This window comes from Gopherus flavomarginatus, chromosome 4 (assembly GCF_025201925.1).
Source record: "Gopherus flavomarginatus isolate rGopFla2 chromosome 4, rGopFla2.mat.asm, whole genome shotgun sequence".
Lineage (NCBI taxonomy): Eukaryota > Metazoa > Chordata > Testudines > Testudinidae > Gopherus > Gopherus flavomarginatus.
In genome coordinates, this window is record NC_066620.1 from 52,263,784 (window position 1) to 52,287,391 (window position 23,608).

The following is a 23,608-nucleotide window of genomic DNA, read 5'->3' on the forward strand; positions in this document are numbered from 1 at the left end:
TGTGACATGTTTAAAAATTAAACTCTGGTAGAATTCAACTATGACTTATTCACATATCTCTATCACCAGCACCCACATGTTTCTTGAGACATTCATTACCTCTCTACGTGTGTGGCATAGATGGATGAAAACAGTCCAGCAGAATGTATTACACAACCGAGTGTTTTAGTGATAGACATGGTTTCTGCTGAATTTGAAGAGCGGCCAAAATGAGACTGACCAGAATTATTCATCCTGATCTTGCTGGACTCATTCAGTATAAAGGTGGAAGCTTTTTCTTTCTACCACTTGTAAAAAGTATATTTATATTGAAATAATACTACCACTCTGGAACTGCTGGATTTAATGCTATTCTACAAACTGAGGTAGAGATGACCCAATCCTACTCTGAAGTCAATGGAAAGAGTACTCTACACATCAGTGAGAAGTGAATCAGTGGCGAAGTGCTTAGAGTAAGGATATCTAACTAACCTACACACCCAGGCCATGTCCAAGTGTTGCCACTTCTGCCTAAGTAACATTTCAAAGATTCAGCCTTTTTTGTCTGTCCAGATGACCAAGACTCTTGTCCAGGCTTTCTTCATCTCACACTGCAAGGACTAAAATCACCTCTTTCACAGGCAGTGTTCACTGCTCGGGTCTGTTTGTGTTGTTATTACCTCATCTCCCAAAACAGTCCCACCCTGTTTGCCTGTTTTGTCTACCAGTTGTACCCTGACAGACACCTTGAATGTGAGCTCTCTGGGGCAAGGACTATCTTCTTAGTCACTTGTCTGTACAGTACCTAGTACAATGGGATCCTAATCTTTGATTGAGGTTCTTGATTGGGCCTAACTTTAAGTACCCAAGTGTGAGCAAAAGTAACTTCCCCAGAATCACACAATGGATCAGTAGGCAGGGCAAGCACAGAACCCAGAACTCTTGATTCCCGATTCCATGCTGTAAATTAAACAATGCATCTTCCTTATAAATATGCAAGATAAACAAGAGAGTTCAGACAAAAGGTCTGATTTTGAAAGGCACAGATCACCCTCATCTCCCATTGATTGCAGTGGGAGTTCAGGGGTGGTCAGCACCATTCTGACAGTACTGTGCTCTTCTCGGGATTGGGCCCACAGGGAGTTGAGGGTGCTCTGCAACTTAGAGGACCCCGAAAAGGTCATTGCTGCCAACATAACATAGAGTAAAACACAATGAGCAGTCAGAGAGGATGCAACTTTATATTCTGGGAGTGCAGAGAAGGAAATAAATTATATAGAATAATAAAAATGTAGGTCACCTAGGCCAGTGGTTCTCATCCTGTGATGTGCAGACCATGTCTAAGGGTTCAGTGGTTTTCAATCTGTGATCCTTGGACCCCTCGGAGTCCACAAACTATGTCTAAGATTTCCAAAGGGGTCCTCACCTCCATTTGAAAATTTGTAGGTGTCCGCCAATGAAAAAAGATTGAGAACCACTGACCTAGTCCATCCTCCCTGTTCAGGTTGGCCCAAATAAACCCAGACCATCCCTGACAGGTGTTTGTCCAACCTGTGTTTAAAAAACTCTAGTGAGGGGGATTCTACAATCTCCCTTGGTAACCTATTCATGTGCTTAACTTCCTTATAGTTAGAAAGTTTCTCCTAGTTCTAATATAAATCTTCCTTGCTGTAAATTAGAACAGCCCTTAACAGATTTGAAGACTATCAGGTCCCCCTCAGTCTTCTGATCTCAAGACTAAACAAGCCCAGCTTTTGTTAAACAGTTAATTTTTAAAAAGCCAACATAAATTATCATCCACATATTTTTTTCCCTAAAAATCTCCTTCCCTCTTCCATTAATTAAAATAATAAAAAATATTGGACACACAACTCCTGCCCCCGACTCTCTTCTCTAGCATCCTTATTTGGCTCTGCTTCTGTTCCCACAGAGAGAATAAAAAGCCTTGGAGTGTCTCCTGCAGGGTCCTAAGCACTCTGCACTACTGCTGTAGTCAGTGGGAATTGAGGGCACTACTCCCTTGCAGGGTCGGGGGGGAGGAGGAGGTCCTCAGGAACTTCCAGGAGACAGCCCTAGTGAATTTGAAAAGTAAGGAATTTCTAGAATGCTGGTCCTTATTTTGATTTTTTTAATATAAACAACTGTATATTTCAATGCTCAAAGGTATGCATGTATTTTGTAAAATAGGGCCCTGTTATCTTCACATTGGAACACACATAGAAAAATGCATTTCGGTTGCCTTATGGTTTTATCATCAGATGCAGAAATAGCCTTATACACTGCAGTCAGACTGTGCTCAATGGGTGGTCTAAAACTCCTCTCTCTCCTCCCTATAGCAGAAAGGAAACTCAATATCAAGTCTTCATGGCAGAGAGCAGTGTGTGGCTACAAGATCAGATAATTGCTGTAAGATTTACGCTAATACAGCCATTAATCTTTTTATTTTTTAAGGTTCACATGCTTGAGAACTTTTAATTAGTAATTTGGGGTTTGAAGAAGTGGGTGGCCAATTAATTTATTCACAATCAATTTAATGATTTGCTGTGGCTAATGAAAAGGGAACAGAGATTTGGTACTTTTGTTGCTGAAGGCAAAGGCAACTTCTGTCCCTCTAGTAGATGGATTTTCATTCTCATCATAGCCATGTGAAATACGAGAAACAATAGATGTGTCCACTATGAAAAAGCCAGGAAAAACATTTGTGAATAAAACTGTGAATTCTGTTGTTTGCCAACCATGGTCAGGCAATGGAACTTTGCTAACATTTTATACTACAGTGTATATTAGGATTATAGATTGATTTAACCCTCCAATCTGAATTTTGCAGCATGGTCCTATCACTGTAAAATGCAGCTGGACTGAAAGACTATGTCTGAACCGCCTTGAATACCAAGGAAACGTGGGTTTGGACTCATACTTTGTGGCTCAGTCATTAATTTATCCCTTCAAGCTATTCCATGTGAATAGATTCTTGCACCCATGTACAACCTAATTGACTTCAACAGGGGTTGGTGCAGGGGTCTACCTATGCAGAACAGCTTGCAGGACTGGAGCCCTAATTAGGATTCAGTGAGCCAATATTTGCTCTCAGTTTCACTGACATAAACATGGATTAATTCTAGATTTAATAGAACTGTGGGGGGGATTTATACCAGTGTGTAACTGAGCAGAATTTGATCTAGATTATGTACTGTAGAGTGGGTAGCCTGTTTTGCCCGCCTATATTGTAGGGATAGTCATCTCTCACTAATGTAGAGCATAAGCTTCTGTTTGGCTAGAAAATCATGTTACTTTGTTGCTGTATTTTAAACCATGTCATTGCTGGAAATAAAAAGACAGGAGAAAAGTTTGCAAACTCAAATTTTTGCAAACTGAAAAAAAATATTTCAGCTAAACTCCAAACACCACAAGGTTTCTGTATCTCAGTTAACAACATTTTAGATTATTGAAAATGGAAGTTATTTAATATTCTCTTTTTTTCATCAGTGCTGCTGGTTTTTTATCTTGGGTTGGTTTTTGTTGTTGCTGGGTTTTTTTGTTTGTTTGGGTTTTTTGGGGTTTGTTTGTTTTTTTGTGCTTTACTGAATTTGGACAGCCAAAAATGGACTATTCAGTTTCCCGCTGTTCCTAGTCAATTTCACTTTCTGGTGTTTATGACCTAACACAATGCTCTTCTGTCTGGGTTGCAAACACTGCAAGGAAACGTTTTGGAGAGAGTGTTAACCGATTTTTTAAAAAAATCTTCATCTCTTAAAAATTAATATTAGATTTGTTAACTACCTGACAATGTCCCTTTCAAAGCCCAAAATAAAACCTTTAACTTTCCAATGGTTGCCTCAGGAACTGCAAATAAATGGAAGCAATACAGAAAATTGCTGTAAGTTTACTGTTATGTCTCTATGGCATCCATATAGAAAAGTTAACTACTGTTTTCACTGGAGCTACAATAAATACACTTTAAGGTACCCAGTTGCTAAGGCCTCTGATTGCCTTAAAGAATAACTGAAAACATGATTGGCCAGATATAGGGCAACATGCCCAAATAATACTGTGCATCTCAATACTAACTTAAGAAAACATGCTTCACCAGAAAGATGCCTCAGCTCTGCTCTGGAGAATACTGAGGGGAGAAACTTTCTATAGTCGTGAGCTGTCTGGAGAGGGCACCCAGAATGCTAGTCCCCACAGAGGTTAAAAGGATATATTGTGTGTTCACTTATATATATTATAGGTAGGGTTGGTAATACCATCTCTTACTAAGTTTACCTGACACTTCCCATTATAAGACCCGTTTTCAGTTGCTTATAATTTTGTGAAACGTCAACCATTTGGGCTGAAGTTTTCCATACTAGATAGCTGCCTCAGGACTAATATTTTTGGGAAATTTCAACCAAAGTGGCTCAGCCATTTCCAAGAATGAGGCTAGGCCAAAATACATAGATTTGCCCGTGTTAAAAAAAATTCAGACAGCTTTTTCTGTGAAATGTTTTAGCCCTCTGATGCTTTAAAACAAGAATTTGAAATTTGCCCAGGGGGTGGTCTTTGTATCAGGTGTGCCTTTTGCCATCTTTACAATCATCCATCCTAATCTGGCCATGTTATAAGACTTTGAAAACTGCAGTTTGCACATTCTCAGTAGAGACTTCTTAGATTTTAACAGCTAAATTCCCTCAAGATTCCATCCTCACTGAAACAAGGAGGAGGCCTTGTGGCACCTTAGAGACTAACAAATTTATTTGGGCATAAGCTTTCATGGGCTAAACCCCACTTCATCAGCTGCATTCAGTGAAAAATACAGTAAGCAGTATATATATTACAGCACATGAAAAGATGGGAGTTGCCTTACCAAGTGGGGGGTCAGCGCTAATGAGGCCAATTCAATTAAGGTGGAAGTAGCCTATTGTCAACAGTTCTTCAACAAAAAAACTTCAAAAACAGACTTCAATGAGAAACTGCAGAACTGGAATTAATTTGCAAACTGGTCATCCTCAAATTAGGCCTGAATAAAGACTGGGAGTGGATGGGTCTGATACTCACACCTTCTTGTCAACTGTTGAAAATGGGCGACATCTACCTTGGTCACGTTGGCCTCGTTAGCACTACAAAAGTAATTTTCCCTCTCTTGATAGTCACCCCTTCTTGTCAACTGTGGAGAATAGGCCACTTCCCAACTTCGGAGTGCTTGACTTTGCAACCTTAATAATGTTCTTTTATAATACATTTTGGGGGTGTAATCTATCTATCTATATCTATGCAAAGGAGAGGTTTTCAAAGGTGCACACTGAATTTAAGCCACAGCACAAATTGACTTTCAGTGGTTGCCTCAGGAACTACAAATGAAGTTAAATGTATTCTTTGGGGCTTTTAAATGGTCACTGTCAGGAAGGCATTGATGTCACTTGGATGTCTAAGTACCTAGGTTGCAGCACACTGTCTGTCAAAAAATCAATTGAGCCCCAAAAGAAGGACTTTTGCCCTCCCCCTTCAAAAAGAAAGGCCAAGTTTAGGTCTCATTAAATATCACATGTTTAATTTGTTATCCTGAAAGTCCAGATCTTCTAATAATCAGGGAGTTAATATGTTTCCAGGGGAAGATTTTAGATTTTTTAAAATTTGCATTTCTAATATAACTATTTTTAATGAAAATTGGGACTAAAATGTTCTCATTCTCCAAATTAAACCAAGCTGAAAGCTGTTTCAGGTCAGTTGGCTCATGCTTCCCATCCATGCAATACTGACCAAATTATTTTCTTTTGCCTGTTTCAACTGTGGGAACCTCTCCTCTTTGAATCCTTTCACAAACTTCCCTTTATCCCTGAACTTCTTGTCCTGTTTTTCGAGGCTCTTCAAAACTCTTCTGCGGCCTCTCACATCATGTCACTTTTGGCATTTCCCCATTCCTCACTCACTTCTTCACCAAAGATGCCAATACTGTGTTTTTTCCCTCCTTTCTGCCCATGTACTTTTTCCACCCCACTCACTGCGCCTAGAATGCCCTCCCCGTCCAAATTCACAATGCCAGCTCTCTCCTCTTTAAATACCTGCTAAAATCTCATTTCTTCCACTTCCTTTGGATTTCCCAGTGAATCCTGTTTTCTCCACTTCATTTATACATGGCCTAGTCCTGCAAACGCTTACCACCAGACATACCAACCATGAGTCAACAGTATTACTCATGAACCAGGCACTGTGCTTGGTAGTGTTTGCAGGATGGGGCTTTTATAATGTAAACTATCCAGGGCAGGGACAGTCTTCCTTTTGGCACTGATCCTGCAAAGACTTATGCATGCAAGTGCTTAACTTTAGACATCTGAGTAGTTCCACTAAGTTCAGCTTACATGCATAAGTGCAGAAAACCTATATGTATAAGTGAGTAAATAAAGAAAACTACCTTTAAAAGCCACCTTTTCCTCCCATGTCTTGATTGGCTGTTTTTTCCAGCTCCTCCTGACCTCTCCCTCACAGGGTCCTCACCTTAGCCTCACTCCCCACTTGCCCTCGTACCTTTATCTTTCATTCCCTGCCCAATTCTCTCTGTCCCCACCAGTGTCCCTGCTCCCTTCCTCTAGCTTTCTATTTAGTGTATCCCCTTCCAACTAACCTTCCTCCCCCACCTTATCCTCCTCCCCTCAAAAAAATCACAGTACTAACATGATGCTTGCTCATCATTACTTTATTCACTCTGCTTTGTTATACGTTATTCACGCTGCTGTGTTATTCCCCTTTCCCTTTCACTCCACCTGTTCTGTCTATTTAGACTGTAAGTTCTTCAAGGAGGGGACCTTTTACTACTGTGTTTGTACAGTGTCTAGAACTATGGGACCCCCGACTTGGTTGGTGCTTAGGCACTACCGTAATGAAACGTGTTTAATAATAATTTTTAGAATGAGTGTAATTATAGCAAAGCTGTATTAGAAAATCCAGATGGTACCAACTATTTAAAGTTTTATTAACAAGAAGCACCCTCAAGTTATCCATATTTATACAGACATTGTAAAATAAATTAATTAAATAATCGGGCCAAATTCTGGCCCTGAGTTCTATCCCCTTGACACTCGTCTGGCAGAGCAAATGGAACAGAGAGCAGCCATGATGTATGGCATGAAACTGGCATATCTATCTCTAAACTAGTTTAAGGAATTCTGGGATAGGCTAAGACAGGGCATACTATGGCCAGAACATTCTGTTCTCCAGTGATCCTTGACCGACATGGAGGACTATGCTAACTGGCATAATTTAGAGCAATCTGTAGGCTGCTCTTAGTTATGATATGGACCAGTTCAGGCCAAGAGGCACATCATCAAGGGAGTGAAAAGTTAATTTATAGCCTCCTTTCTGTCTGCATCCTGCACTGAGTGAAAGTTAGCTAGACCCCCTCAGATTTTAAATAACTTTTCCCCTACAACGGTGTCTCTTGTCTTTCATAGTACCCTTAGGAAGGGGAGAAAATACAATGTGACTGGTTTATTAAGCTCCTGAAAAGTGTTTTTGATATTTGACAGTCTGAGCACGGAACTGGTCATTGGGGTACTCCTTATTTGCTGCCTCTTCTGTGAACATGAGCCGTCAATGCTCACAACTTTATAGACGCTTCATCAACAGAGGTTTGTGGGGTGCATTCAGTTATCTTCAAATCCCTTTGTGTGGATGTGCACAGACTAGGATGAGTGCACTTGCACTGCACCATCATGGTAAATTGTGTTCCTTGTTTCTGGCACATTTTGGAGTTCTACTTTTTCCCTTGTGTGCTTTTTGAACCAGAGTGGACAGTCAGATTCATAAATCTCTCCCCCTCCTTTCTATATTCTTCTTTATACTTCCCTACCCCTGCATGTGATTTCATGTGCTGCAGGAGTAGGGAAGTATAGCATTGTACTCCTGCAAAGAAAGACACTGCCTCCCTCCAGAACAGGTGGGATTTTCAGCTCCAGGGCTGTGTGTGTGTCTTCTCTGCTAACATATTGGCTTGTTTCTTATTGATTTGCTTAAAAAGGTAATTCACTCACTAATGTCTTCATGGTAATTTAATTCCACCATTCCTATGGAGCATGGCTTTGGCGCTAACCTGGTAATTAAGTATTTTAGCACTTACTAATTGAAATTAAGATGTCATTCAGGAACAATTCATTTGCATGATTATTCTGGAAACCCAGCAGCAGGAAAACTGCACATTTTGTGCATTAAAGAGGTTTAATACATGCTTTAATGGTTATTTTGGATAACTACTGGTTTGCTGTTCAAAGGTGCTGAGCCCTTCAATGGGATTGGAGAGTGCTTAGCACCTCTGAAAATCTGGTGACATTTCACCTAAATGTCCTACCCACTGGAGCAATGCATTTAAAACAAATGTGTACATGGAACAAAGACAGACCAATTCTTTGCTTTTACTCAAATAAGTCCATCCATTCTGGGATTTTAATTTAGAAGCTCTGCAGACATGCAACATGCATTGCGTCCTGCTTTTACCCAGCTGCAAATTCAGATGCCTCTTACAGCACAGTATTAACAAGAGAATGGAAATCACAAGTGTCTGAATGTTTGAAATCTAAAAATAATGGAATATAAAATAATGGGGTGGACTGAGCTTTTGCTCAGTGCCCAGAGTAGGGGACAGACCAGCCTAAGGAGGAAATTGTGACTTGTTTTCCTTCCCTGTTGCCCATTTGCTTCAGGGAGAAATTATTCACTACTTTTTCAGGCCAAATTCCTCCCCACCCCGCAGCGCCAGCTCAGAGCTGCCCACTGCTGCACCTTCTCAGTCCACCTGGTTGTGTGTTTGGGGGAAGAGTACTGGGTACATTCCCCCTGCACCCAGGACCATGATCCCAGGAGGCCACACCAGTGGAATAAAGGATGTTAACTCCCCCTTCTGTTCCTCCATGAACACATTAGGGTTAGCCATGAAGTGGCACAAAGTAAATAATTGTCCTATTAGCAAAACTTCAGTAAAAAGGGATCAAAAAACCAAACCATGCAAGTACCAAGTTGTAGGAGACTTCTAAGATGTATTCTAGTGCACATTTCCACTGACATGCCACATCTTGACAAAGAACTTCCTTCTGCTTCCAAATGATAACGAAGCAGACATCGCACAGCGCATTAATCCCACGGTGTCATGCAAACCCTTAATTACAACCTCAGCAGTTTAAGCAAAAAATCAGGCTTGACACATGCACACGTTGAGCTTGTGGTGTGTTATATATATCTGTGGAGGAAGTACGAGGCTGTAATTAAGTGTTTGCATTGTACTTTGTTTTGTTTTAAAACCCAGTAAGGGGAAGTATACATGCTTTAATTGCTATCCCAAAAGTTCAGAACTTCTGAATCATCCATCAAAAGAGAAATAATTCTCAGTACAAATTTTCTAGCCACACTGATAAATTTACAGAGTGCTCTATGAATTCTGAGAGCAGTTGTCTGCCACATAAAAACAGCAATTTTGATCTTACATTAATATTGTGCCTTTTATCCCTGTTGATCCAGAGAGCTGTCCAAACTTTGAGATAGATTAAGTATACATTGTAGCCTACCACCAAAGCATTACACATCTATGGCAGCATGTAGCAGCTGTTTAACACCACAGAGTGACATTATGTAACTGCTTAGTGACTAAATGATTAAGAAAATTGTATCCAACTAAGAATGCAGGGAAGTTTAGGCCCTGATTAAGCAAACTATTTAAGCATATGCCTAATTTTCAGCATGTGCTTAAATCTATCCCTGTTCAGAATAGTACTTAATACCATTCATGTCAAGCATGGACTTAAGTGCTGTGGTGAACAGGAATGAATATAAGCAAATGTTTTAAACTTTCAAAAGACTATTGATATAGTCCCTCACAAGAGGCTGTCCAGGAGTTGAAATAATCACAGGGTCAGAGGTGAAGTCAAGAATGAAAAGTTGAAAGAGAAAGTCAAGCTGGTGAAAAATATTTTGGTTTTGTTAAAAACATTTAATGAACTTTTGGTTGAAAAATATCTAAATGGAATTTCATTTCCATGGGAGGGGGGGAGGAACCACCCAAGAACACTTATCCTCATTTTCCACCTTCTATCCCATTTTTCCCAGTGGGAGGCGGGAGAGAGGAAGGAAGAGAAATATAGGAAAGTACAATTCTTCCCACCAAAATGGAACAAATTTTTTTTAAATTATCCATTTACATTGAAAAATGGGAAAGTTTGCAGAAATCAAAATAATTTCATGTTACATTTTGATTTGGTCAAAATAATATTTTTCTATGAAATTATTTTGGTAGAAAAATTTCTATCCTGACCAGCTATAATAGGACGCAAAGAGTGGGAGTGTGAAAGTTGTGTGTGGAAAGAGGTTAATAGGAAAATGCTCCTGGGATCAGTACTGAGATAATGTTGTTTGACATATTTAACAACAGTCCAGATAAGGAGGGGATCATAATGAGATGGAAGTATTTGTTTACAGCACATACTATTTAGGCTGGAAGAAGACTTGGGAAAACTCTGAGGTACTCCAAAGGAAATGGGCAATATTATTATTTACTGAGCGCTAACAGTGTATTAGCATAGAACAATACACAGCAGAAGATAAACTGCCCCAGTGACCAAATAATCTAACAATCTGATTTACACCTTACTCTGCAAGTAATCCTACTGGAGTGCTTAACAACCTTCAGATTCAGTAAGTGTAACCTAATCAGGCCTTAGGTTTGACAGACAATACAGGACAGATAAATAATACACCAGCTGGCTGAATGATGGTCCAAACTTAAAAACAGTACACACATTTTTCAAAACATTTTTTTATCTGCAGTAGTAGTTGAAATGGTAGATGAAATTCAATGTAGATTCTGCAAGTGAAAGGTAATGCCCATTGGAAGAAACTGTTTAAATTATATGCATTCACTGGTAAATTGTGATTTAACTCTAAATTTCAGAACAAAGATGCAGAGATCACCTTGGGCAGCTCAACAGAGATGTCTGCTCCATGTACAGTGGCAGTCAAAAAAACAAATAACACGAAGGCTGTACTAAAATAAGGAATAATAATGAAGAACATATTAACATGCCATTATATGATGTATTGATATGCTGTCATTGCACCTAAAATGCTGGTCAGTTTATGTTGAGAATTAAAATTAAGAAGAGACATTCATGTGAGGAGAGATGAAGGAGACTATGATTATTGACTTTGAAAATCCATTTGAGAGAAGTTGGGATAAAAATGTATCCAGTATGAAATGGGGTAAGAAGACTATTTAATTACTTCTATTCACCTACTGCTAAAACAGAACAAGATTTGACATGATTAAAAGGAACTAATTCAAAATGGATGCAAGGAAATAAGTTGTTAAAACAATTTACAATTAAGCTGTGGAACTCATTTATGCAGGATATTACAGAGGCAAACATCACAGTAAGATTTTAAGTAAGTATTAGACATTTATGATTAAGAATATGCTATGCAATAATAGAAAATCATATAATGTAATTATTATTATTCCTAAATACCTAAATGGTGCTGCAAATGTATATTGTGCTTACTAAAACATGAAGTAAAATATGTTTGCATCCCCGAAGAGCTTGCTATGCGAGACAAGACTACAATTTAGGTAAGGGTGGTATGGAGATGGCATGGTGAGCAACACAATGTAGAAGGATTTCTGGAAGAAATGTGTTTTGAAGGAAAGAGGATGCTTGGAAAACGAGAACTGGGACAGTGTTCTAAGTGTAAGGGGGAACAAGAAAGAAGGTGCAAGGTCAAGAAGGGAGAAGGATATGAAGGAAAGAGCAAAGAAGATTTGGAGGAATGTAGAGGAAGGGAATAGAGGGAAATGAGAGTTCATATGTAGGTAGGAAATGGTTAATGTAGGCCCCAGAAGATAAAGACAAAGAGTGCTGGTGTAATGAGGACACAGACAGTAAACCAGTGAAAGGAACTCCTTTGGGGAGGGTAACAGAACAGCAAGAGAGAATGAGGAAAATTAATCTATTGAAAGGGAGCTACTGAAAATTAAAAGCCTATTAGTTCCCACGTTCCAAGACATGGATGGGTCCCCAGCTGGAGTCAAGAAGACATTTCCCTCCATGGAAAAGTAACGGAAAAAATGGTTTGTTATGGTGGCTTATAAAGTGGTTTATACCTAGAGAACTAGACAAGTAGTTGCTTCTGCTATGGCTGGTCCTATAGTTACCTTCTCTTATTATTATTATTATTAGTAGTAGTAGTAGATGATGATGATGATGATGCCGTCTTAGTATTACAGTAGCACCTATACCAGGACCACATTGGGCAAAGAATGTGCAGACATATAATATAGTAAAAGACAATCTCTGCACCAGGCAGCTTTCAATCTTAGTTGAAAACAAGATGTAACAGGTGAGTGAAACAAATATAGGGTAGGGTGTAGTAGCGGTGTATTTTTCATGTGAGGAGTTTATAGGTAAAGAAAGCTTTTGTTTTTAAGTTAGCGACACAAAAAAAAAAGCAGGTCACTAGAAGAAGTCCCAGCCTGCCACCTGCATAGCCCTTATCAGCAGATCGTGTTCTGTAGGCACCATGGTAGAAATGAGTCCTAATGACAGATTTAAGAAAGAATCAGATGGTAGCTTTACAGGTAAGTTTTCTGGCAGGTTCATCTATTCATAAGGGGCAGCATGGAAGAAAATGCACAGGTGCTTATGGGAGAAACATACAGACAAGCAGTGAAGACTAGCATCATTACTGGAATGAAGAGGACAGTTGATGATGTGATTAGATAATAGAACAAACAGGTAGTATGGGGCCAAATTTGGAAAGGTCTTGAAGATAAGCATAAGAAGTTTGTATATAGGAAAATGGAGAAGGTGAACTAATCTAGGGGAGTGATCTGGCTAGAACAATCAGTCAATAAATTGGTCTTTACATTTTGAATGGATTGAAGGAGGCAAGATTGCAGAACTGATCAGAGAGGAAGAGGTTACAGAAGTCAAGAGGCAATATCATAAGAGCCTAGATAAAAGTTCTGTTGGCATGAACAGAGAAGAAAGGCCAGATCATTGACATGTTAGGTAGGAAGGAATGAGAAAGCCCAACACTGCATACTTATAAGACAAAAAGAACCTGGAAATATTTTGAATCGTAATAATTGTTTCATGTTTTTAAGGGTATAGCTCCTCTCCAGCATCCACTTCCACTGATGCAAAAACCATAATCTCTGCAGCAGGGGGGTAGCTCTCCCTTCCGAAACACTTGGGACAGGCATTCAAGAAAGAGGACCTCTGCCAACACCTTATGGAGTCCCACTGCAAACCTGCCTCTGTTCCAGGGTCCAACAGCCCATTAGAGACTGCAATCTTTTTGCTTCCCTTTCTTGTTTCCTCAATCTCATGAGGAGAGCAACAGAAAGAAAGCATCTCTTCAGAATAGTTTTCAACTGAAGGGGTGGAAGTAGGACAAAGTGCAACTCTGCCTTAATCTGCCAACTAGTCCTTCTCTAACCTATGTTTCCCTGCCTGTTTCTGGCCTCACCTCTGTAGAGGCCTGTAGCAGTCCGCTGTTGGGGGGGGGAAGGGGGGGTTCACCCCTCCCTGGGGTGGCTGGAGCCTGGCCACCCTACTACCTGGGGTGATAACAACAGTTCCAGACTCAGACCCTCTGGCAGGGGCTGAGCAAGCAGTTCAGTTTATAGCACCCAGGCCCTGGATCAGGGCGGGGCAACAAACACTAGTGCAGGGCTCAGACCCTCAGGCAAGGGCAGAGCAAGCAGTTCAGTTTATACAAGGTAAGAGGCCCAGGCTTCTGGGCCTGAGCGTTGGGGCAACGGGGAGACTGACACCCGTGAGTGGGGTGGCAGGGTGGATGCAGGGCCGCCCACTCCTCTGCGTCCCAGCCCGGGGCCCTAACAGCGGCAGGCAACCTGCTGCTGTGTCAGTGGGGATCCTGGCCACAACACACTGACATCGGCTCTGGTTCTGCTGCAGCCAGGCTAGGGTTGGCTGCCCCCGGGCTACTTCCCGACTCCCCCTTGGGGCTTACATGGATCCTGGGGTCGTCCTCCGCAGGGTCCAGGTGCATGGGTTCATCCCAGCCGGGGCTGGAGGGTAGGTCCGGCAGCTCCTCGGTGTAGCGAGCATGGGGAAGATCCAGCAGCTCCTCTGGATAACGAGCACGGGGGGGCTCCGGCAGCTCCTCTGGGTAGCGAGCACGGGGAAGTTCGGGCCACTTTGGGCGGCTACCCTGGGTTGCAGGAGTCTCCCAGTCCCGAGCTCTCGGAGGGACGTCCGCTTGCTCCAGCCGCTGGGGCCTCACTGAGTTCGGAGGGCCTGCCTTTATACTTCCGGGTCGGCACTTGACCCTTTGTGGGGTGGGCTCAGAGCTCTGTAGCTCCGCCCAGTCCGGCCTCCAGCTGGGTTCTTCATCCTCCGGGGTGGCTGGGAGCCAGGCCACCTCATTACAAGGCCAAGTAAGGATACAAAATGAATTTCACTAAGAAATCAATGAGGATATGTGAACTGGTGGCCAAACTGTAATGTACCATTTGGACATTAAAACATATAGACACAGCGTGTGATTTTTCAAAAGTTATTTAGGAACATAAATTCCACGGATATTCACATATGAAAATTCCACCCTCAGGCACAATCATACAAAATTCACCCATTCCCTGAATGTCTTTGCTTATGATGTGTGCTCTGCTTGGAAAAGGATGGATATAAGCACAAGGTCAAGGTAGTATGCCACACAGTCTTGCCACACAAGGCTGGGGCAGGGTATTGTCTAAGCGAGGTAGAGAAGTCTATATGACTGGAGTGGCTGTGCTGCTGATCCCAGCCCCTGGATGTAAGTGGTGGGAGAGCTACCCTTTTCTGATGATTCTTTTTATTTTATATCTTGTACTAGTTTTCCAACAAAGACCAAAAATGCCCTGATTTGGTTTTGGATTCACAGCCTGTAAAAAGTAGCAAAAGACCCAGTGAACTGTCAAGAAGCAGTAGATTCTTTATATAACAAAGAGAGACTCTGGCTTAGCGTAGGATTCTGTTAGCAGCTTGGGTACTTTGCATATAAATGTGGTATTGTCATTAGAAGATTTCTGTGAAACTGGGGAGAGTTCTTCCCCTTCTCTCCCTGCTTCTTCTGTCTATTGGATTCCTTCAAAGATTCTGCTTCCCACACATGCACCTGCTGCCTTGCTAAAATGGCCACCACCTCCTGGGTTAGTGGCTCGCCACAGGCCACAATAATCATACACAATAAGTGTTGCTCATTCACTGTCACAATGCAGTCATATTCTCCCAACAGGCAGTGTGAGTCTTCAGCAGTACTAAAAAATAATCAGGTTTTAGGTATTATAAGCTGGTTACCCAATCACTGAGACATACTATATTAGTGAACGCTTCTGAAAATTGTGGTGTTCACAGATTGTAGGGGATTGGACTCATTATATACAGGACTCCATAGTTTGAAGACCACAGTTGAATTAGGTGAGCCTAAATGGAAATTCTACCTTGAATGAGACAGTAGGAACCCTGCTAACTAGCTGTCTCAGCTGGAAGTTACTTTTTCATATTCGCTATGTACTGTTGTCTCTGTTTATAATAACGTTCTCTGCTTAAACTCTGATGCTTCGCGCCTCTGTGCAGGATCTCAAAATACTTCACAAACATTAACTGAGTCTCACAATGGAACAGTGAGGTAGGTGAACCCAGCTGTATTCTTATATTCAGACAGAATGTTCTTGTAGTCAGACAGTGCTGAATTACCAACTGGCAATTCAGGCAAACGGCAACTCAGTAAAATTCCAGCCACTTTTCATTATGTACAGATTTGCAGATTGCATGGATGGTCTGGAGGATTTCCTTTTAGACTTACTAGGCCTCACTTCTTGCAGGAAGCAAGAAAGACTGACCAGAGAGGATAAAAATGAACGGAAATTGCAAGGGAAAATTTTCAACATGTTCTTACAAGCTGGTAACTGTTCTTTAAAGTGGAAACACCACCACTGAAAATCACAGGCAGTAATCAGTTCCTCTGAGAGATTTTCTTATACGTTTAGTGTTCTTTTAACAGGTTTTCCCATAACTGGGAGTGACTGTATCCCCTCTTCTAATTTATTACTCACAGATTTAATATTTCACATTTCTTTGCATTAAATTGCATTCTCCACAGACTATCCCAGCTCACAGAAAGACCTAAATTCCTCTAAATCGGTGGTATTGTTCCTTATTATTTGTTCAGTAACTTTGGTAACCATGATATGTTGCTACTAATTATTTATTCATCATCATTATTAATGATAAAAATAAAATAATGTAATGACTTTTCAGTGTTTTAAAAATGTAGCTAGAACCAATAGTTACCAAATAAAAACCCAGAGAACATTATACATTAAAAATAAAGGCCTACACTTTAAAAAATGACCTTCAAAATTTAGGACATAAAGTTGCAGCCACAGTTAAATGCAGACACAAAATTGCATCTGCAAATCAACTACTTAAGCAAATAAATGGGTGCAAATGCAGGTGCCATTTCTTGAGCTGGCATTAAATTGCAGGCACTGTTAATTGAACCTATATTATTGGAGGGGCCCATCTGAGCCCTGGTCCAAGTCTGACCCAAAGTATATTTTCACTTCATACAGACAAAATTCCCCACCCCAAACCCCATAAATAATTTGGCTTTTGCATCCCCAGACAAATACTAAAAAGGAAATAAAATAGTCTTTTCGTCAGAGGGATTCCAAAAATGAATATACCAGAGAGTAGAGTGTTCCAAAGCAGAAAGCTCCCAACAGAGAAACCCTTGCATCCTGTCTTCTAGAAATTATATTGGAGTGATAGTTACCAGTTTCAGCATGACCAGTCTCAGATATTGTAACGGGAAGAAAGTTAGGATTTGGTCCCTAAACTAGACTGATACTGTATTACTTAAAGCTTTATATTCTCAAAAACCTTATGTACCCTTGCTGAGCTGATAGAACATAGATGCCCCTGATTCTCTTGTTCTCTATAGGAAATCTGTATCTTCCTAAAGGCCTAATTCAGCAACAGAGGTTAGTGGGGATTGAAGTCAATGCAATTTAAGCACATGCTTAAAATTAAGAATGTGCTAAAGTGCTGTGTTGAATCAGAGCACAAATGAAAGGTGCCTTTTAGTATTTACTATGTTCTAATGACATTGTTTTTGAAAAGATTAGTCTCTAACTATAGTCTCCATCAGCTCTCTATACTAGGTGAGTCTGTAAAAATCCTGCTACGTGTCCATTTATTTTAAGAATGGGGTGGAGGGTTTTTAGTTAAAAATGTGATCTGAGAAAATATTCTGATGTAATGTTTAATAGCCAAAACTGAATACCCACTCCATTTTATTTATGGCTCATGTTTGGCCTTTCAAAGTCCTCATTTCCAGAACCACTTGCATTTTCTGCCCCATGAATTCTTAATGAGTTCCAGTTGGAAGTGCTATAGTTCCACATTTGGGTCATAAAAAAACCCTGAAAGATACCGTATGGCTTTCCCCAAACTAACATTTCTTCTTCCTGATATAACCTTTCTTTTCCCTTTGTAAATGTTGGCAAATATGCTAGCTGTCAAGCCAATCTGCTATGTTTTAAAATCCTTTTAATCCTCTTTATAGTAACAGAAACATTTGAGACTGATCTTTGAAGACTTGGTACAGTGAAGAACACCTGCAGCTTAATGCTCTGTGCTAACAAACACCCAGTATGAGTCTAATGCTTTCTGGCATGTAAGAAAACTGTTGCAGAATACTGTTGTAATAATGAGTTCCTGCCTTAACCTTAGACTGCTTACCTCTAGGTCTAAACCTGCTCCTTCAAATGAGATACCACTCCTTTGACCCCCAAACAGCTCAATGCATCATGTAAGTGTCAATGGAAATGACTTACTGTAATACCTGAAAGTTGAAAGCATGGATATGTATTACTGTACATAGTTGTGGGTCTGTCTATGGTCAGCAAAGAAGTGTCTTTTTTATTCTACTCTGTATCTTAGGATTACAAAGCTTGGTTAACTTGAACAAAAAGCCCATGTTTAAGATCCTGGCTTCCATATGCATTCATAAAAACTACATATTGCACACGCAGAAACCTGGAACACCTGTGACTTTAAATATCACTCTGGAAGACATGAACATGTTTGCAGTTGCAATTAATTTGGTAATAGTTAGATGTGCCAGGGAACTTTTTAATGCCTGTTTAGGAAACTACAATAAAAGAGTCATCAAATATTTCCTTGGGGTTCTCTATTCTCTTTCGCCTGTCACCATTAGTATTCTATCTCTGTATACTTTTAAAATAGAGCCGAGGTGGGCGAGGTAATAGCTTTTATTGGACCAACTTGGTGAAACAGACAAACTTTTGAACTACACCGAGTTCTTTTTGAAGAAGAACGTGAAGAAGGCTTGTCTTCGAAAGCTTGTCTCTTTCACCAACAGAAGTTGGTCCAATGAAAGATATTAGCTCACCCACCTTGTCTCCTCTCATGTCTTTGGACTAACACAACTACAACAATGCTGCAAACAACAATGGAAGATATGTTTAAAATAGCATTTTTCTTTTGATTGGATTCTAGCCTGCCAAGCTATGAACCTGCTAAAGTGTTAGCCAGAAAACTCTGCTTTGATAAGAATACAGAGAAGTGGTGCCTGAACTTAATGAAAAGCAACAATGTGTATTTCAACATAAAACCACTCAAATAACGAAACTTACTCAGCTACCATATAACCATTAAGTGTGTGGTTTAGTGCCGAGATACTCACTGAAGGATCAGTGGCCATTGAAGTGGTCTGTGGAGACTAGAACCACTGCTATGGAGGTTAGATCAGGGAACCTGAAAGTCCTACATTTCTACTTCTGCTTTGGTTTGCTGCATGATCAGCAAAAATCATTTAACTGCTCTGACACTCATCTCTAAATCAAGGATAATACTTCACAGAGATATGATGAGGTTTAATTCATCATTAGTGTTTATAAAGTGCTTTGAGATCCTCAAGTGAAAGGTACTATAGAAGTGCAAGGTATTACTGGTTGTCACATGCTTATAGCATTGGTCTAGATCCTGAGTTGATGTGAATTGGCATTGCACCACTGACCTAAATGCTATTTAGACCAGCTGAGGATCTGACACATTTTGTTTTGTGTATCACAGACAGGAGTGAAATTATGTATCCTAAAGGCATAAAGCACATGTATATACTTTAGAGCAGTGGTTCCCAAACTTGTTCCGCTGCTTGTGCAGGGAAAGCCCCTGGTGGGCCGGGCCGGGTTGTTTACCTGCCGTGTCCGCAGGTTTGACCGATCATGGCTCCCAGTGGCTGCAGTTCGCCGCTCCAGGCCAATGAGAGCTGCTGGAAGCAGCACGGGCCGAGGAATGTACTGGCCGCTGCTTTCAGCAGCTCCCATTGCCCTGGAGCAGCGAACTGCGGCCACTGGGAGCCGTGATCGGCCAAACCTGTGGACGCGGCAGGTACACAAACTGTCCTGGCCAGTCAGGGGCTTTCCCTGCACGTGTGGTGGAACAGGTTTGGGAACCACTGCCTTAGGGCTTCCCTACACTTAAAATGGGGCAGCAGTGTCACTATTCCCTCCACTTTACCTTCCTTATCTTTGAAAAATGTAAGTATCAGCTATGGCATGTGTTCAGGCAGCTAACAGCTCACCCTGAGAATGAATTTTCATTACAGATTGAATTTCTCAAGGGATTATTTTTTCCACTGGGGAAAAGAGATAGAATGCTGTCTTTATTTGGCCTGACGGGCTCCCAGTTCATCAATACATAATAATCATTTTATTGATAAAGACCCCACAGAAAAGACGTTTCAAATATTTCTCTCTGGTGCAAAATTAATTCCGAACAGAAAAGGTTAGAAAGCTGAAAATAAAATGGTAAAATAGGTCAATAGGCTAAATTCTGCTCCTATTTACACTTGTGTAAATTCAGAGTTATGCTGCTAATTTGGATTTACACTGGCCCTACATCTTCTCTCTTATTCTTTTCTACGAGAGAAACTGCAGGTGACTTTTCAGCCAAATGAATCTCCACCAAATCAATTTTCAGATGATAAAATCAAGGTTAGTCTTACAATTTTTTGGGTACACCAAGAGGCATTTGCTCCTCCTCTGACCAACACTAGTAACTCATTTCCAGGAAATAGGGCGGGTCTGCTTACTTTGGAACTTCTGAGAACTTTTCCTATTGGGTATGGCCCTTTTGGAATGTCTCAAATTTCCAGTAGAAATGTTCAAAGATTATTCCCTTGGGATTTTCAGAGAATATCCTGCAGAGTGTGCATCTGTATGTCCATCCATTGTAGTTTTCCAAACCTTCCAAGGTAGCCTGAATTCATTTTCTAAGGGAAGTAACATTTAGAGGAGTTTTTTAGTTTTGTAATTTGTTTCACCAAGGGACAGATATTTCTTAATATCTTAATAGGGACATGGCTACATAAGAGAATTTACAGCAGTGGAGCTGCAGTGATGCATCTGTGCCATTGTAAGCTTTCTATGTAGCTGCTCCAAGGTGATGGGAGAGAGCTCTTCTGTCAATCCAGCCCCTGTGAGCAGTGGTAGCTATGTTGGTAGGAGAAGCTGTCCCACACCAACATAGCACTGTCCACATTGGCGCTTATGTCAGTGAAACGTATGTCACTCCGGGTTGGGGATGAGGGTGATTTCGCTGCATTGACTGAGACATCATAAAACCAAGTGATTGCTTGACACTATACAATATGTCAATGGCTCCATCACATCCCAAGATCCTTCCAGATCATGCAGCTTCCCATTTGTGAACCATACCCCTGTTATTCCTTCCCCCCTTGGATCTCAACCAGCCATTGTCCTTGTGCATCGAGGGTGAAATTAATTCTCGTACAGAGGGCCAGTACAAGGCCTTGCACCACTGAAGTCCCACCCAGGATTTAAGAGGTGCAAACATTTTTGCAAGCCTTCTGCAAAAGGGTGAATTTTATCCTGAGAGACCTTCTGACTTGAAAAAAAAACAGCTAGGTGCTTGCCAATATTGCAAAACCATGATGAGGTGATTTTCTGATGAACCAGATGTGAGCAACTGATTAGATACACGGGAATAGAAATTTTCTGTTCCCAAACAACGGGAGTGGGGCGTGGATGGGAAAAGGTAAGAAAACAGCTCATTCTCTTCATCCCTGTCCTTTTATTTCCCACTTTCCCTGTCCCTTACTTTTAATCTTCCTCCATTACCTTATTTGTTTCTTTCTCTCTCAATTATCTTTGTTCTCTCCCCTGCTTACAGCATCTGCTTAAGGCTATGTCCTGGTAGAGCAGGATATAGCAGCCATTGCAGTACATATAGTTGGAAAAACAGGATTTTTTCTGCAAAAATTTACACTGGCAAAAGTTGAAAAATGGTAAAAGCGTGAAAGGTGACTTTTGCCCCCCACTTTGACTGTTTTCCAACTGGCAAAAGTTGGAAACAAGTCAGAAAATGGGGAAAAGTCCATGCTTTCAAAATAATAATCAAAAAATTTTGTCATGCCTTAACTGCTCTGTCTTGGGTTGCTTTATGGAGAGTGCTTAAGCACTTTAATTAACTTTTAACAATTCTGTAAGGTTTTGGGAAGAACTTCATACATTCCTTCCTCCCAGCATTTTCTGACACCATTGCTCAGAGTACTTATCAGTCGCTATGAATGAGTACTCCCATGGTTTCCAGTGGTGCATGTCTGGTGGGGAGCGGGGTCATAAAAGCACTGCTTAGTGTCAGATAACTTCACTGTTGATGTGTTTTTTCCTATTGTCTGTATTATCACTTCAACAGTTAACAAAGCCAGAGCTGGACAAAAACTACACAGACATGGTCACAGGGACTGCTTGTTAATAACCTGTTATAGCTTTCACTAAATGCTTTATGGTGTTTCATGGGATTTCAATCAAATCATTGATTTACAGCTATGTGTTGCTCTGGGACCATGTTGGGGTGGAGACGAGGTGCGGTGTGGTGGAGCAGAGGCATGTAGCACTGGAAGAAGAGGGGATACTATCAGGGAGGGTGCGGGGGATCCATTGTAAAACTTGCCAGCATCAGATTCTGGCTTCCATGGCAGCTCTGGGTCCTGAGGATCTTCAAGGGGAGCTTCCACAACCAGGTCCACTGGATAGAGGTGCACAATTGCATGCTCCTGTTCTTCCCTGGCTTCCTTCAGGACTTTCTCTGAGGTCCCTGCTGCCTCCTTGCCTTGCCCCCATTGGTGTCCCATCATATGACAAGGCCAGTGGGACTGAGCAGGGGGTCATGAGTCATTCAGTCTCCATACTTGAAGCTGTGATACATCTCCTCCCAGAGAGACTGATGGAGTCTTTCGCCCTTTGCTACAGTAGCCTCCAGTGCTTCCTGTGCTCCCAGCCCTGGAACGGATTCTGGTGAAAGCAACCTCCTCCAACTGCCAAGAAATCTCCCCATAGATCAGCACCTGTGTGTGCTCCAGAGACCAAGCAGCTGCTCTCAGGCCATGATCCATGATCACTGGTACTGGTCAATATATTTAACTGAAATCTCTTCTGAAGTGTCCAATGCAGGTCACTATTGCTATGGGCCAGGGATGGGTTAGGGACTTTTACACCTTTGGTAAGGGTAAGGCATCAAAGGGATCAATGCATTGTGGGAATAGCCCTGGAGGCCTATTGAGACCCATGACCTGGTACACATCCCCTGCCCCTATCCACACTGCACTGTAGGTCGGATATGGGGCCATGCCACACCCCTTATGCCTGCTAGCCTTCGCACATTAGACTGTCAGCAACATGCTTTCAGGGTTTCAGATGTGGAAAATGGGGAAGGGGGATGGACGTCAGGGCACAACAATGCACATGTAACAGTGTACAGGCTCATTCAGGGTAATGTTGGATGTGCACTTCAGTGTTAAACTGTGACTGACAGTCTGTTCAATGATATTTTACTGGTCTTGCTTTGGAGCTCTCTGCAGGAATGTACACATACGGTTTTCTCTTTAGGGGCAGTTTTAACAGTGCCCCTCTGTGCTGAGCTCTTGCCACTGGGCAATGAAGTGAAGTTGGGCACTATAAATCCTGGGGTACTGGAGCTGCTGCTCGTTCTACTGTATCAAAGAGCTATTTTATTAAACCGGCATCTGTTGGGGGCAGCTAGAAATGGGATGAAGCTGTATTTATTTCACTGTGATTTTATTTCTCATCTATTCTCATTGAAGCAGTGTCTCAATGCAGAGCTTTTGTTACAGGGAAATAAAATAGCAAGAAAATATTAATCAGAGCTTGTACTAATTTTAAAAAGGTACATAAATGGGGAGGTAGTTTTGTCTAGTACCTTAGTCACTAGAGTGGGAGTCAGAGGACTTGGATTCTGTTCCTGCATTTGCCGATGCCCCATTCTAAAACTTTAGGCACAACAAGCTGTGACTCTGTGCCTCAGGCTCCCCATCCGTAAAATGGGGATAAAGGTTTTGTAAAGCACCTTGAGATCGCTTGATTTTAAAAGCGCTATATAAGAGACAACTACTACTGCTGCAAAAGAATAAATATAAAATATGTAGCAGCGCTTTAATTCCCTTCTCAGGAGCTTCACAAGAACTAAGCTAAATGCTTAAATATTGGATAAAAAAAGGAAGTGGAACTTACAGTTACATGCTTTTTTGACTTTCTTTC